We start from the raw sequence: 15,298 nt of genomic DNA, 5'->3' as shown, positions 1-15,298 counted from the left end.
GCGTGAGTCACCGCACCTGGCCAATAGTCTTAATTCATTCAACAACCATGCATTGAGTTATTTTATTTAAAAACTCACAATAATTATTGCAAATACTTGAGGTAACCTGAAATATATTCAGTACTTTTATGTAACCAATAAGTTCCTGCAACAATAACAGTTCTGTGTTTTTAAGGGAAAGTGATGAATAGAATAATTTGCTTAACTATAGTTATTATTTCCATATAAATATATGTCAAAATATTGTACTATATACTTTAAATATATACAGTAAGAAAGAAAGGAAAGCAGAATCACTATATTTTAGAAAATTTGAGTTTTTTCTTTGCCTTTGCTATTTGGGAAAACATGGAGAACTCAGAACTGACATTAAAAATGAACATAAAGATAAATCAGTATACAGATTTACAGATTTAATGACAGAATGTATAAAGTTTGTATGAAAATAATCTGGGTGAGGTGGTTGGAGTAATTGAATAGGATATTTTGGTTAAAATAATATTGACCATGACTTGTTGAAGCTGGATGTTTGGTATATTGACATAATTTCCATAAAAAATGTTAAAAGTTAGAAAAAATAACTCAACATGCAATTTAAAACTCTGATGTGTTCAAAACCAATGAAATAAGTAATTCATCTGAACATTGTAGTTTAATTCAGAAAGTGCATGAATTTCTCTTACTCAACCAAAATGCAATTAGCACCCATGAAATTATACAATTTTCCATTTGCCTTTGCCCACCTATAATAATTGTGGCTAACAGCCACCTAAATTATTCATTTTATATGGCAAACAAATGATTATTCTTAAAACAGATCCTGTGCTCTTTTAAATTACTTTTCTTCATTCTTCAGTTGGCCTAGACCATTACTGAGTTAAATGTTTCTTAATGAGGAATACTGCCTCACTGAACTTTGCTTTGTCTGCAGTTTAGAGGAATAATTTGAGATTCCTAAAGTCCAGAAATGAATCTCAAAGGAAGATGGGGAAATGCTAGAATATTGTATCTCTTCACCACGGGCCTTTTTCCGAAATAGTTTTTTTTTTTTTTTTTTTCTGTTTTGCTTTGTGTTAGAAACAGTATATTCTCAGATGACATATTTTAAATCTGGATAACAATTCTGTGCTGATTTTTCTAAGGAAGTTGGTCTTATCAATTAAGATATAAACAGAAATTATAAAAAGAGCAGAAACATGCCAAATGAAGGGAGAAGGGCAAAAATAAGAGAGAATAGTATCTCTGCTTCCTTCTGCCCATCATCTCCCTCCTGGTACTTCCTTAGAGACAAGTGGAGCAGCTAATCAAATTGCCTGAGTCTTAAGGATTGATAGGGTTATATTTTTTAGAAGACGAGATCACTGTGCTAAAGCCACTTTTCTTTTTTCTTTCTTTTTTTTTTTTTTTAAGTTGTAGGATACATGTACAGAACGTGCAGGTTTGTTACATCGGTATACATGTGCCATTGTGGTTTGCTGCACCCATCAATCCCTCATCTACATAGGTATTTCTCCTAATGCTATAATTCCCCTTGCCCCCAACCCCCAACAGGCCCTGATGTGTGATATTCCCTTCCCTATGCCCAAATGTTCTAATTGTTCAACTCTCACTTATGAATGAGAACATGCAGTGTTTGGTTTTCTGTTCATGTGTTAGTTTGCTGAGAATGATGGTTTCCAGCTTCATCTATGTCCCTACAAAGGACATGAACTCATTCTTTTTTATGGCTGGATAATATTCCATGGTATACATGTGCCACATTTTCTTCATGCAGTCTAACGCTGATGGGCATTTGGGATGGTTCCGAGTCATTGTGAATAGTGCTGCAGTAAACATATGTGTGCATGTGTCTTTATAGTAAAGTGATTTCTAATCCTTTGATTATACTCAGTAATGGAATTGCTGGGTCAAATGGTATTTCTAGTTCTAGATCCTTGAGGAATCGCCACACTGTCTTCCACAATGGTTGAACTAATTTACACTCTCATCAACAGTGTAAAAGCATTCCTATTTCTCTGCATCCAATCCAGCATCTATCTGTTGTTCTTGACTTTTAAATGATCACCATTCTAAGTGACATGAGATGGTATATCATTGTGGTTTTGATTTGCATTTCTCTAATGACCAGTGATGATGAGCTTTTTAAAATATGTTTGGTGACCCCATAAACATCTTCTTTTGAAAAGTTCCTGTTCATATCCTTTGCACACTTTTTGATGGGGTTGTTTATGTATTTGTCTATTTTACAAATTTGTTTAAGTTCCTTGTAGAATCTGAATATTAGAAATTTGTCAGATAGATAGGTTGCAAAAATTTTCTCCCATTCTGTAGGTTGCCTGTTCACTCTGATGATAGTTTATTTTGCTTTGTAGAAGCTCTTTAGTTTAATTAGATCCCATTTGTCCATTTTGCCTTTTGTTGCAATTGCTTTTGTTGTTGTAGTCATGTACTCTTTGCTCATGCCTATGTCCTGAATAATACTGCCTAGACTTTTTTCTACAGTTTTTATGATTTTAGGTCTTATATTTAAATCTTTAATCCATCTTGAGTTAATTTTTGTGTAAGATGAAAGGAAGGGATCTAGTTTCAGTTTTCTGCATATGGCTAGCTAGTTTTCCCAACACCATTTATTAAATAGGGAATCCTTTCCCCATTGCTTATTTTTGCTAGGTTTGTCAAAGATCCGATGGTTGTAGATGTGTGGTGTTATTTCTGAAGTCTCTTTTCTGTTCCATTGGTCTATATATCTGTTTTGGTACCAGTACTGTGCTGTACCATGTTTAGGTTACTTGTAGTATAGTTTGAGGTCAGGTAATGTGATGCCTCCAGCTTTGTTCTTTTTGCTTAGGATTGTCTTGCCTATACGGGCCCTTTTTTGTTACATATGAAATTTAATGTAGTTTTTTCTAATTCTATGAATAAAGTTAATGGTAGCTTGATGGGAGTAGCATTGAATCTATAAATTACTTTGGGCAGAGTGGCCATTTTCACAATACTGATTCTTCCTGTCCATTAGGATAGAATATTTTTCCATTTGTTTGTGTCTTCTCTATTTTCCTTAAGCAGTGGTTTGTAGTTCTCCTTTAAGAGGTCCTTCACATCCATTGTAATTTGTATTCCTCTTTGTAGCAATTGTGAATGAAAGTTCGCTCATTACTAGGCTCTCTGTTTGTCTGTTATTGGTGTATAGGAATACTTGTGATTTTTTCACATTGATTTTGTATACTGAGACTTTGCTGAAGTTGCTTATTAGCTTAAGGAGTTTTTGGGCTGAGATAATGGGGTTTTCTAAGTATACAATCATGTCATCTGCAAACAGAGATTGTTTGATGTCCTCTCTTTCTATTTGAATACCTTTATTTCTTTCTCTTGCCCGATTGCCCTTTTAATACTATGTTGAACTTTTAATACTATGTTGAATAGGAGTTGTGAGAAAGGGCATCTTTGTCTTGTGCCAGTTTTCAAAGGGAATGCTTCCAGCTTTTGTCCATTTAGTATGATATTGGCTTTGTGTTTGTCTTAAATGGCATGAAAAGTATTGAATTTTATTGAAGGGCTTTTCTACATCTATTAAAATAATCATGTGTTTTTTGTCATTGGCTTTGTTTATGTGATGGATTACATTTATTGATTTGCATATGTTGAACCAACCTTGCATCCCAGGAATGAAGTCGACTTGACCATGGTGGATAAGTTTTTAATGTGCTGCTGGATTCGGTTTGACAGTATTTTATTGAGGATTTTCACATCAATGTACATCAGGGGTATTGGCCTGAAATGTTTGTTGTTGTTGTGTCTCTGCCACGTTTTTGGTATCAGGATAATGCTGTCTTCATAAACTGAATTAGGGAGGGGTCCCTCTTTTTCTATCATTTGGAATAGTTTCAGAAGGAATGGTACCAGCTCCTCTTTGTATCTCTGGTGGAATTCGACTGTGAGTTTGTCTGGACCTGGGCTTTTTTTTTTTTTTTTTTTTTTTTTTGGTTGGTAGGCTATTAATTACTGCCTCAATTTCAGAGCCTGCTATTGGTCTATTCAGGGATTCAGCTTCTTCCTGGTTTAGTCTTGGGAGGGTGTATGTGTCCAGGAATTTACACATTTCTTCTAGATTTTCTAGTTTATTTGGGTAGAGGTGATTATAGTATTCTCTGATGGAAGTTTCTATTTATGTGGGATTAGTGTTGATCTCCCCTGTATCATTTTTTTATTGTGTCTATTTGATTGTTCTCTTGTTTCTTCTTTATTAGACTGGCTAGCCATCTATCTATTTTGTTCATCTTTTCAAAAAACAGGCTTCTGGATTCATTGATTTTTTTGAAGGGTTTTTTGTGTCTCTATCTCCTTCCGTTATCCATTATGCTCTGATCTTAGTTATATTTTGTCTTCTGCTAGCTTTTGAAGTTGTTTGCTCTTGCTTCTCCAGTTCTTTTAATTGTGATGATGGGGTGTCAATTTTAGATCTTTCCCACTTTATCCTGTGGGCATTTAGTGCTATACATTTCCCTCTAAACACCGCTTTAGCTGTGTCCCAGAGATTATGGTATGTTGTGTCTTTGTTCTCATTGCTTTCAAGGAACTTCTTGATTTTTGCCTTAATTTTGTTATTTACCTAGTAGTGATTCAGGAGCAGGTTGTTCAGTTTCCATGTAGTTGTCTGGTTTTGAGTGAGTTTCTTATTTCTGAGTTCTAATTTGATTGCACTGTGATCTGAGAGACTGTTTGTTATGATTTCCATTCCTTTGCATTTGCTGAGGAATGTTTTACTTCCAATTATGTGGTTGATTTTAGAATAAGTGCTATGTGGTTCTGAGAAGAATGTATATTCTGTTGATTTGGGGTGGAGAGTTCTTGGTAGATGTCTTTTAGGTCCACTTGGTCCAGAGCTGAGTTCAAGTCCTGAATATCCTTGTTAATTTTCTGTCTTGTTGATCTTTATAATATTGACAGTGTGGTGTTAAAGTCTGCCACTATTACTATGTGAGAGTCTAAGTCTCTTTGTAGGGCTCTAAGAACTTGCTTTATGAATCTGTGTGCTCCTGTGTTGGGTGCATATATATTTAGAATAGTTAGCACTTCTTGTTGCATTGATCTCTTTATCATTATGTAATGCCCTTCCTTGTCTTTTTTGGTCTTTGTTGGTTTAAAGTCTCTTTTATCAGAGACTAGGATTGCAATCCTTGCTTTTTTGCTTTCCATTTGCTTGGTAAATCTTCATCCATTCCTTTGTTTTAAGCCTATGAGTTCCTTTGCACGTGAGTTGGGTCTTGTGAATACAGCACACCAATTGGTCTTAACTCTATCCAATTTGCCAGTCTGTGCCTTTTAATTTGGGCATTTAGCCTCTTTACATTTAAGGTTAATATCGTTATGTGTGAATTTGATCTTGTCATTATGATGCTAGCTGGTCATTTTACCAATTAGTTGATGCAGTTTCTTCATAGTGTCAATGAATTTTACATTTTGGTTTGGTTTTGCAGTGACTGGTACTGGACTTTTCTTTCCATATATAGTGCTTCCTTCAAGAACTTTTGTAAGGCAGGCCTGTTGTTGACAAAATCCCTTAGCATTTGCTTGTCTGGAAAGGATTTTATTTTTCCTTTGCTTATGAAGCTTAATTTGGCTGGATATAAAATTCTGGGTTGAAAATTCTTTTCTTTAAGAATGTTGAATATTAGCCCCCACTCTCTTCTGGCATGTAGGGTTTCTGCAGAGAGTTCCACTGTTAGTCGAATGGGCTTCTCTTTGTGGGTAACCCGACCTTTCTGTCTGGCTGCTCTTAAATTTTTTTCCTTAATTTCAACCTTGATAAATCTGATGATTTTGTGTCTAGGGGTTGCTCTTTTTGAGGAATATCTTTGTGGTGTTCTCTGTATTTCCTTAACTGGAATGCTGGCTAGGTTGGGGAAGTTCTCCCGGATAACATCCTGAAGTGTGTTTTCCAACTTGGTCCCATTCTTTCTGTCACTTTCAGTTACACCAATCAAACATAGATTTGGTCTATTCACATAGTCCCATATTTCTTGGAGGCTTTATTAGTTCCTTTTTATTCTTTTTTTCCCTAATATTATCTTCACGCTTTATTTCATTAAGTTGATCTTCAGTCTCTGATATTCTTTATTCTGATTTATCAGTTCAGCTATTGATACTTGTGTATGTTTCATGAAGTTCTTGTGCTGTGCTTTCCAGCTCCATCAGGTCACTTATGTTCTTCTCTGAACTGGGTTATTCTAGTTAGCAATTCTTCTAACCTTTTATCAAGGTTCCTAGCTCAGAGGAGTTTGCTATTACCTACCTTCTGAAGCCTGCTTCTGTCAGTTCATCATACTCATTCTGCATCCAGTTTTGTTCCCTTACTGACTAGGAGTTGTGATCCTTTGGAGGAGAAGAGGCATTCTGGTTTTTAGAATTTTCAGCCTTTTTGTGCAGTTTTTCCTCATCTTTGTGGATTTATTTACCTTTGGTCTTTGCTGCTGGTGACCTTCAGATGGTGTTTTTGCATGGTCATCCTTTTTGTTGATGTTGATGCTCTTGCTTTCTGTTGTTAGTTTTCTTTCTAACAGTCAGACCCTTCTTCTACAGGTCTGCTGGAGTTTGCTGGTGGTCCACTCCAGACCGTGTTTGCCTTGGTATCACCAGCAGAGGTTGCAGAACAGTAAAGATTGCTCTCTGCTCCTTCCTCTGGAAGCTTCATCTCAGAGGGGCACCCGCCAGATGACAACCAGAGCCCTTTTGTCTGAGGTGTCTGTTGACCCCTGCTGGGAGGTGTCTCCCCACCAGGAGACGTGGGAGTCAGGGACCCACTTTAGGAGGCAGTCTGTCCCTTAGCAGAGCTTGAGCACTGTTGTGGAAGATCCACTGCTCTTTTCAGAGTTGGCAGGGAGGAACGTTTAAGTCTGTTGAAGCTGCACCCACAGCTGCCCCTTTCCCCAGGAGCTCTGTCCCAGGGAGATGGAAATTTATCTCTAAGCCCCTCACTGAGGCTGCTGCCTTCCTTTTGGAGATGCCCTGCCCAGAGAGGAGGAATCTAGAGAAGCAGTCTGGCTACAGTGGCTTTACAGAGCTGTGGTGGGCTCCACCCAGTTTGAACTTCCAGGTGGCTTTGTTTATACTTTGAGGGGGAAAAATGTCTACTTAAGCACCAGTTATGGCAGATGCTCCTCCCCTCCTTTAAGCTCGAGTGTCCCAAGTTGACTTCCGACTCCTGCGCTGGCAGCAGGAATTTCAAGCCAGTGGATCTTAGCTTGCTAGTCTCCGTTGGAGTAGGATCTGCTGAGCAAGACCACTTAGCTTCCTGGCTTCAGCCCCCTTTCCAGAGGAGTGAACCATCCTGTCTTGCTGGCATTCCAGATGCCACTGGGTTACAAAAAAGAAACAAAAACAGAAACAAAAACCTCCTGCAGCCAGCTCTTAGTCTGCCCAAATGCCCAGTTTTTGCTTGAAACCTAGGGCCCTTGTGGTGTAGGCACCCAATGGAATTTTCTGGTTTGTGGGTTGTAAAGACCATGGGAAAAGTGTAGTGTTAGGGCCACATAGCTCCATCCCTCACGGCATGGGGTCTCATGGTGTCCCTTGGCTAGGGGAGGGAGTTCCCTGACCCCTTGCACTTCCCCAGTGTGGCGATATCCCAACCTATTTCTACTCGCCCTCCATGGGCTGCACCCACTGTCTAACCAGTCCCAATGAGATGAACCAGGTACCTCTGTTGGAAATGCAGAAATCACCTGCCTTCTGCATTGGTCTCCCTGAGAGCCACAGACCTGAGCTGTTCCTGTTAGGCCATCTTGCCTGGGAATCTCCTAAAGCCATTTTTCTTTTTTCATTTTTTTTGTTTGTTTTCTACTTCCGTTATATATCACTCACTTTTATATGGCTAAGGTGTGCTAAACTTGGCTGTCCTTATCTGATTATCTTACTTTCCTTTTTACTTTGATTTTGGTAGGAGAAGTGGACAAATAGAATAAACACCGAGTTTGAAAACCAAGGGAAATAAGGATTTCCATTAAACTATGCACTGTATCATAGTGTTTAGCAGCCCCTGTGTCATAGTGTGGGTTCAGATCATCTGCTAAATAATGTGGAATTTTAATTTGGATGTTCTTCATTTCATATATGAGGGCTATACTCCTCTTTTTATAATAAGGGTGTATGTATGTGTGGATGTGCGCATGTGAATGTGTGTGCATAGGCGTGTTTAAGTGAGGGCCATCAGAGATTATTAGTCAGATGTTCCTGATATCCTCAGCCAAAACAACATAAAACCCTAATTCTATAGACTTTACATGCACACTCAGCAATGACTTTAACACTAAATTATTTTCATTTATTGGCTGAAGGTTTGGTTCATTGTATGAAATTATTTCAGGGAGTAAATAATTATCATTAAGCATATGTGTATCATTCAATAGTTGTATAAACAGTGCAAACAAACCAAGTTAATAGTTGCGTAATTCAGAAACACTTTTATTTCACCTGTGTTTGCTTGAGCTTATGATTGATAAAGCACATCTCTAATATATGCAAATCCCTGCTTGTTCTTTGCTCACTTCAGGTGCCAGCGATTGATTTTGCATCCAGCAAGAACATCATGCTCAACTGTGTCCTTTTTATGTCTGCCTTTCGATTGACTTCACCTTGGAGTTAGTCAGGAAGTAAGGACATAAGCTCAGCAGTGTCAAAATGATCGTGTTCTAAATGTTTCAGCTATATACTTCCAAACTTTCAAAAACCTCCTGATTTTTGATCAAGAACCCCTATGTGCCTAATCAAGTACACACTCATTTAGCTAAATTATACAGAGATACAGGCACTCATTCAGCTAAACTACTCTATATTATATCAAAAATGTAATTATTTTGAAGGAGGTGCATCAAGATGGTTGACTAGATGCACCTGGTACTTGTTTCTTTCACAAAGAAGCAGCAAAATACCGAGCAGATGATCACACTTTGAGTAGATCATCTGAGAGAGATCATTGGAATGCAACAGATTAAGTAGCAGGGCCAAGAAGGCTTCCTCCCTTCCCACTCCTTCCTTGTTTTCTGTGCTTCCTGTCATGCTTCCTGTTTATCTGCCTTCTGATTTTTCTTAAAGCCAGAAGTCTGCCATTTATAATTATAGTATATCTAACTTTGTCAATTTTGGCAAAAAATATGTTTTGAAAACCTTTGTATAGAACAGCCCAATCAGGCAAAATTAAACTAACCTTTCTGAAGAATTCTATCTGGGAATGATGTTTATTTAATTTTTTTAAGAATATTTTTATTTTTGAGATGGAGTGTAGCTGTCACCCAGGCTGGATTGCAGTGGTGCGATTTCAGCTCACTGCAACCTCTGCCTCCGGGGTTCAAGTGATTCTCCCACCTCAGCCTCCTGAGTGGCTGGGATTACAAGTGCATGCCACCATGCGTGGCTAATTTTTTGTATTTTTGGCAGAGTTGGGGTTTCACCATGTTGCCCAGGATTGTCTCAAATTCCTGAATGCAAGTGATCAGCCCCACTCGTCCTTCCAAAGTATTGGGATTATAGGCGTGAGCCACTGTGCCCAGCCTGGTAATGATGTTTAGACACCAGAAATTTTTGTAAATTACTTATTTGATTGATTCCTTATTAAAAGTGTTTTCAACATTTTATATAGTCCACTAAGTAAATATAGATTTCTTAGCAAGCTATTCCTTTTCCTCCTATATTTAAATCTTTGCATCACTCTCTCTGTGTTCTGTTAATTACCTTCCTGTCTTTATTCATAATAATTCCGTGAAGTTCGCTTTTCCATTTTCATTTCAAGGTCCACATAAAATGCTATATTATTTACAGGGTTTTTTTTTTCTGATTCTATGATAATTTTTTTGTAATTTCAAAATTTTATTTACTTTGTTAAATTATGTGATACTGATTTATTTATTTTAACTTTTATTTTAGAATGGGGGCGGGTATGTGCAAGTTTGTTACAAAGATATATTGTGTGATGCCACACTTGCAGTACAAATGAATCTGTCATCCAGGTAGTGAGCATGGCACCCAATAGGTAGTTTTTTTGTCTTTATTTTATTTTATTTTATTTTACTTTAAGTACTGGGATACATGTGCAGAACGTGCAGGTTTGTTACATAGGTATACATGTGCCATAGTGGTTTGCTGCACCTATCAACCCATCATCTAGGTTTTAAGCCCTGCATGCATTAGGTATTTGTCCTAATGCTCTCCCTCCCTTTGCCTCCAACCCCCAAGAGGTCCCCATGTGTGTTGTTTCCCTCCCTGTGTCCATGTGTTCTCGCTGTTCAAATCCCACTTACGAGTAAGAACATATGGTGTTTGGTTTTCTGTTCCTGTGTTAGTTTTCTGAGGATGGTAGCTTCCAGCTTTATCCATGTTCCTGAAAGGATATTATCTCATCTTGTCTTATGGCTGCATCATATTCTGTGGTATATATTTATACCACATTTTCTTTATTCAGTCTATCATCCATGGGCATTTGGGTTGGTTTCATGTTTTTGTTATTGTAAATAGTACTGCCAAAAAAAAAAAAAAAAAATACGTGTTCATGTGTCTTTATAGTAGAATGATTTACATTTCTTTGGGTATATACCCAGTAGTGGGATTGCTGGGTCAAATGGAATTTGTGGTTCTAGGACATTGAGGAATTGTTACACTCTCTTCCACAATGGTTGAAATAATTTACATTCCCACCACAGTGTAAAAGCATTCCTATTTCTCCACAGCTGCGCCAGCATCTATTGTTTCTTGACTTCCTAAAAACTGCCATTCTGACTGTCACGAGATGGTATCTCATTGTGGGTTTGATTTACATTTCCCTAATGATCAGTAATGATTAGCTTTTTTTCATATGTTTGTTGGCCGCATACATATCATCTTTTGAGAAGTGTCTGTGCATATCCTTTGCCCATTTTTTGATGGGGCTGGTTGTTTTGTTGTTGTAAATTTGTTTAAGTTCCTTGTAGATTCTGGATATTAGAACTTTGTCAGATGGATAGATTGCAAAAATTTTCTCCCATTCTGTAGGTTGCTTGTTCACTCTGATGCTAGTTCCTTTTGCTGTGCAGAAGCTCTGTAGTTTAATTAGACCCCATTTGTCATTTTTAGCTTTTGTTGCAATTTCTTTTGGTATTTTAGTCTTTGCCCATGCCTATGTCCTGAGTGGTATTGTCTAGGTTTTCTTTTAGGGATTTTATGGTTCTGGGTTTTACATTTAAGTCTTTAATACATCTTGAGTTAATTTTTGTATAAGAGAGGGGTTCTGTTTCAGTTTTCTGCAAATGGCTAGCCAGTTTTCACAGCATCATTTATTAAATAGGGAATCCATTCCCCATTGCTTGTTTTTGTCAAGTTTGCTGATGATCAGTTGGTTGTAGATGTACAGTGTTATTTCTGAGATCTCTGCTCTGTTCCTCTGGTCTATATGTCTGTTTTGGTACCAGTACCAAGCTGTTTTGGCTACTGTAGCCTTGTAGAATAGTTTGAAGTCAGGTGGTGTGATGCCTCTAGTTTTGTTCTTTTTGCTTAGGATTATCTTGGCTATATGGGCTCTTTTTGGTTCCATATGAAATTTAAAGTATTTTCTTTTTCTAATTCTGTGAAGAATGTCAATGGTAGTTTGATGGGAATAGCATTGAATCTATAAAATACGTTGGGTAGTATGGCCATTTTCATGATATTAATTCTTCCTTTTTATGAGGATGGAACATTTTTTCATTAGTTTATATTCTCTCTTATTTCATTGAGCAATGGTTTGTAGTTCTCCTTGAAGAGGTCTTTCACGTCCCTTGTAAGCTGCCTTCCTAGGTATTTTATTCTCTTTTTACTAATTGTAAGTGGGGTTCATTCATTATTAGGCTCTCTGTCTATTGTTGGTGTATAAAATGCTTGTGATATTTGCACATTGACTTTATATTCGGAGACTTGCTGAATTTGTTTATCAGCTTAAGGAGTTTGGAGGCTGAGACAACGAGGTTTTCTATATATAGAATCATGTCATCTGCAAACAGAGACAATTTGACTTCCTTTCTTCTTATTTGAATACCTTTCTTTCCTTTTCTTGCCTGATTGCCCTGGCCAGAACTTCCAATACTATGTTGAATAGGAGTGGTGAGAGCGGGCATCTTTGCCTTGTGCAAGTTTTCAAAGGGAATGCTTCCAGTTTTTGCCCCTTCAGAATGATACTGGCTTAGGGTTTGTAATAAATAGCTTTTATTAATTTGAGATATGATCCATCAATACCTATTTTATTGAGAGTTTTTAACATGAATGGATGTTGAATTTTATCAAAGGCCTTTTATTTTCTGCATCTGTTGAGATAATCATTTGGTTTTGTCAAGAGTTCTGTTTAAGTGGTGGATTATGTTTATTGATTTGTGTATGTTGAACCAGCCTAGCATCCCAGGGATGAAGCTGACTTACTCATGGTAGATCAGCTTTTTGATGTGCTGTTGAATTTGGTTTGACCGTATTTTATTGAGGATTTTTCACTAATGTTCATCAGGAATATCGGCCTGAAGTTTTCTTTATTTTGTTGTGTCTCTGCCAAGTTTTAGTATCAGGATGACACTGGCCACATAAGATGTGTCAGGGAGAAGTCCCTCCTTTTCAATTGTTTGGAATAGTTTCAGAAGGAATGGCACCAGCTCCTCTTTGTACTTCTGGGAGAATTCAGCTGTGAATCCATCTGGTACTGGCCCTTTTTTTTTTTTTTTTTTTTTTTTTTGGCTGGTAGGTTATTAATTACTACCTCAATTATAGAATTTGTTATTGGTCTATTCAGGTATTCAACTTCTTCCTGGTTTAATTTTTGGAGGTTGTAGGTGTCAAGGAATTATCCATTTCTTCTACATTTTCTAGTTTATTTGCACAGAAGTATTTATAGTATTCTCTGATGGTAGTTTGTATTTCTGTGGGATTAGTGGTGATATCTCCTTTATCATTTTTAATTGTGTCTATTTGATTATTCTCTCTTTTCTTCTTTATTATTCTAGCTAGCAGTCTATGTATTTTGTTATTTTTTTTCAAAACAGCTCCTTGATTCTTCGATTTTTTGAAGGATTTTTTGAGTCTCTATCTTCTTCAGATCTGCTCTGATCTTAGTTATTTCTTGTCTTCTGCTAGCTTTTGAATTAGTTTGATCTTGTTTCTCTAGTTATTTTAATTGTGATGTTAGGGTATCGAGATCTTTCCAGCTTTCTGGTGTGGGCATTTAGTGCTATAAATTTTCCTCTTAACACTGCTTCAGCTGTGTCTCAGAGACTCTGGTACGTTGTCTCTTTGTTCTCATTGGTTTCAAAGAACTTCTTGATTTCTGTCTTAATTTTTTTTCTCTACACAGTAGTCATTTAGCAGCAGGTTGTTAAATTTCCATGTAATTGTGTGGTTTTCAGTGAATTTTTAAATCCTGAGTTCTAATTTGATTGCACTGTGGTCTGAGAGACTGTTTGTATAATTTCAGTTCTTTTGCATTTGCTGAGGAGTGTTTTACTTCCAGTTATGTGGTCAATTTTAGAATAAGGGCCATGTGACACTGAGAAGAACGTATAATCTGTTGATTTAGGGTGGAGAGTTCTGTAGATATCTATTTGGTCCACTTGATCCAGAGCTGAGTTCAAGTCCTGAATATCCTTATTAATTTTCTGTCTCGTTGATCTGTCTAATATTGACAGTGGGGTGTTAAGATCTCCCACTATTAACGTGTGAGAGTCTAAGTCTCTTTGTAGGTCTCTGAGAACTTGTTTTATGAATCTGGGTTCTCCTGTATTAGGTGCATATATATATTTAGAGTAATTAGCTCTTCTTGTTGCATTGATCCCTTTACCATAATGTAATGCCTTTCTTTGTCTTTTTTGATCTTTGTTTAAAATCTGTTTTATCAGAGACTAGAATTGCAATGACTTTTTTTTTCTTTCCTTTTGCTTGATTAATCTTCCTCCATCTCTTTATTTTGAGCCTATGTGTGTCTTTGCGAGTCTCCTGAATATAACACACAGATAGGTCTTGACTCTTTATCCTATTTGCCAATCTGTGTTCTTAATTGTGGCATTTAGCTCATTTACATTTAAGGTTAATATTGTTATGTGTGAATTTAATCCTGTAGTCATTGATGCTAGGAGGTTATTTTGCACACTAGTTGATGCAGTTTCTTCATAGTGTCATTGATCTTTATATTTTGGTATGTTTTTGCAGTGACTGGTACCAGTTTAACGAAATCCCTTAAGATTTTCTTGTCTGGAAAGGATTTTATTTCTCCTTTGCTTATGAAGCTTAATTTGGATGGATATAAAATTCTGGGTTGAAAATTCTTTTCTTTAAGAATGTTGAATATTGGTCCCTACTCTTTTCTATCTTGTAAGGTTTCTGCTGAGAGATCCCCTGTTAGTCTGATGGGCTTCCCTTTGTAGGTAACCTTACTTTCTCTCTGCAGCCCTTAATGTTTTTCCCTTAGTTTCAACCATGGAGAATCTGATGATTATATGTGTTGGGGTTAATCTTCTTGTGGATTATATTAGTGGTGTTCTCTGTATTTCCTGAATTTGCTTGTTTACCTATCTTGCTAGGTTGGGGAAGTTCTCCTGAATAATATCCTGAAGTATGTTTTCCAACTTGGTTCCATTCTCCCTGTCTCTTTCAGGTACTTCAATCAATCGTAGGTTTGATCTTTTCACAAAGTCTCATATTTCTTGGAGGCTTTTCTCTTTCCTTTTCATTATTTTTTCTCTAATCTTTTCTGCATGTGTTATTTCAGCAATGTGGCCTTCAAACTCTGATGTCCTTTATTTTGCTTGATTGACTCAACTGTTGATACTTGTGTATGCTCCACAACGTTCTAGTGCTGTATTTCATCTCCATCAGGTCCTTTATGTTCCTCTCTGAATTGATTATTCTAGTTAGCAGTTCCTCTAACCTTTTATCAAGGTTCTTAGCTTCTTTGCATTGGTTTAGAACATGTTCCTTTAGATCAGAGGAGTTTGTTATTACCCCCCTTCTGAAGCCTACATCTGTTAATTCATCAATCTCATTTTCTGTCCAGTTTTATGCCCTGGCTGGAAAGGAGTTACGCTAATTTGGAGGAGAAGAGGCATTCTGGTTTTTGGAATTTTCAGCGTTTTTGTAGGGGTTTTACCTCATTTCATGGATTTATCTGCCTTTGATCATTGAGGGATAGGGTTGATCTTGGGATAGGGTTTTGTCCGGGCATCTTTTTTTGTTGATGTTGTTGTTGTTGTTCCTTTATGATTGTTAGTTTTTCTTCTGATAGGCCCCTTTTCTGCAGGTCTGCTTCAATTTGCTGGAGGTCCAC

This window comes from Theropithecus gelada, chromosome 6 (genome assembly GCF_003255815.1).
Source record: "Theropithecus gelada isolate Dixy chromosome 6, Tgel_1.0, whole genome shotgun sequence".
NCBI classification, from domain to species: Eukaryota; Metazoa; Chordata; class Mammalia; order Primates; family Cercopithecidae; genus Theropithecus; species Theropithecus gelada.
Note: the sequence above shows the minus strand (reverse complement) of the source record.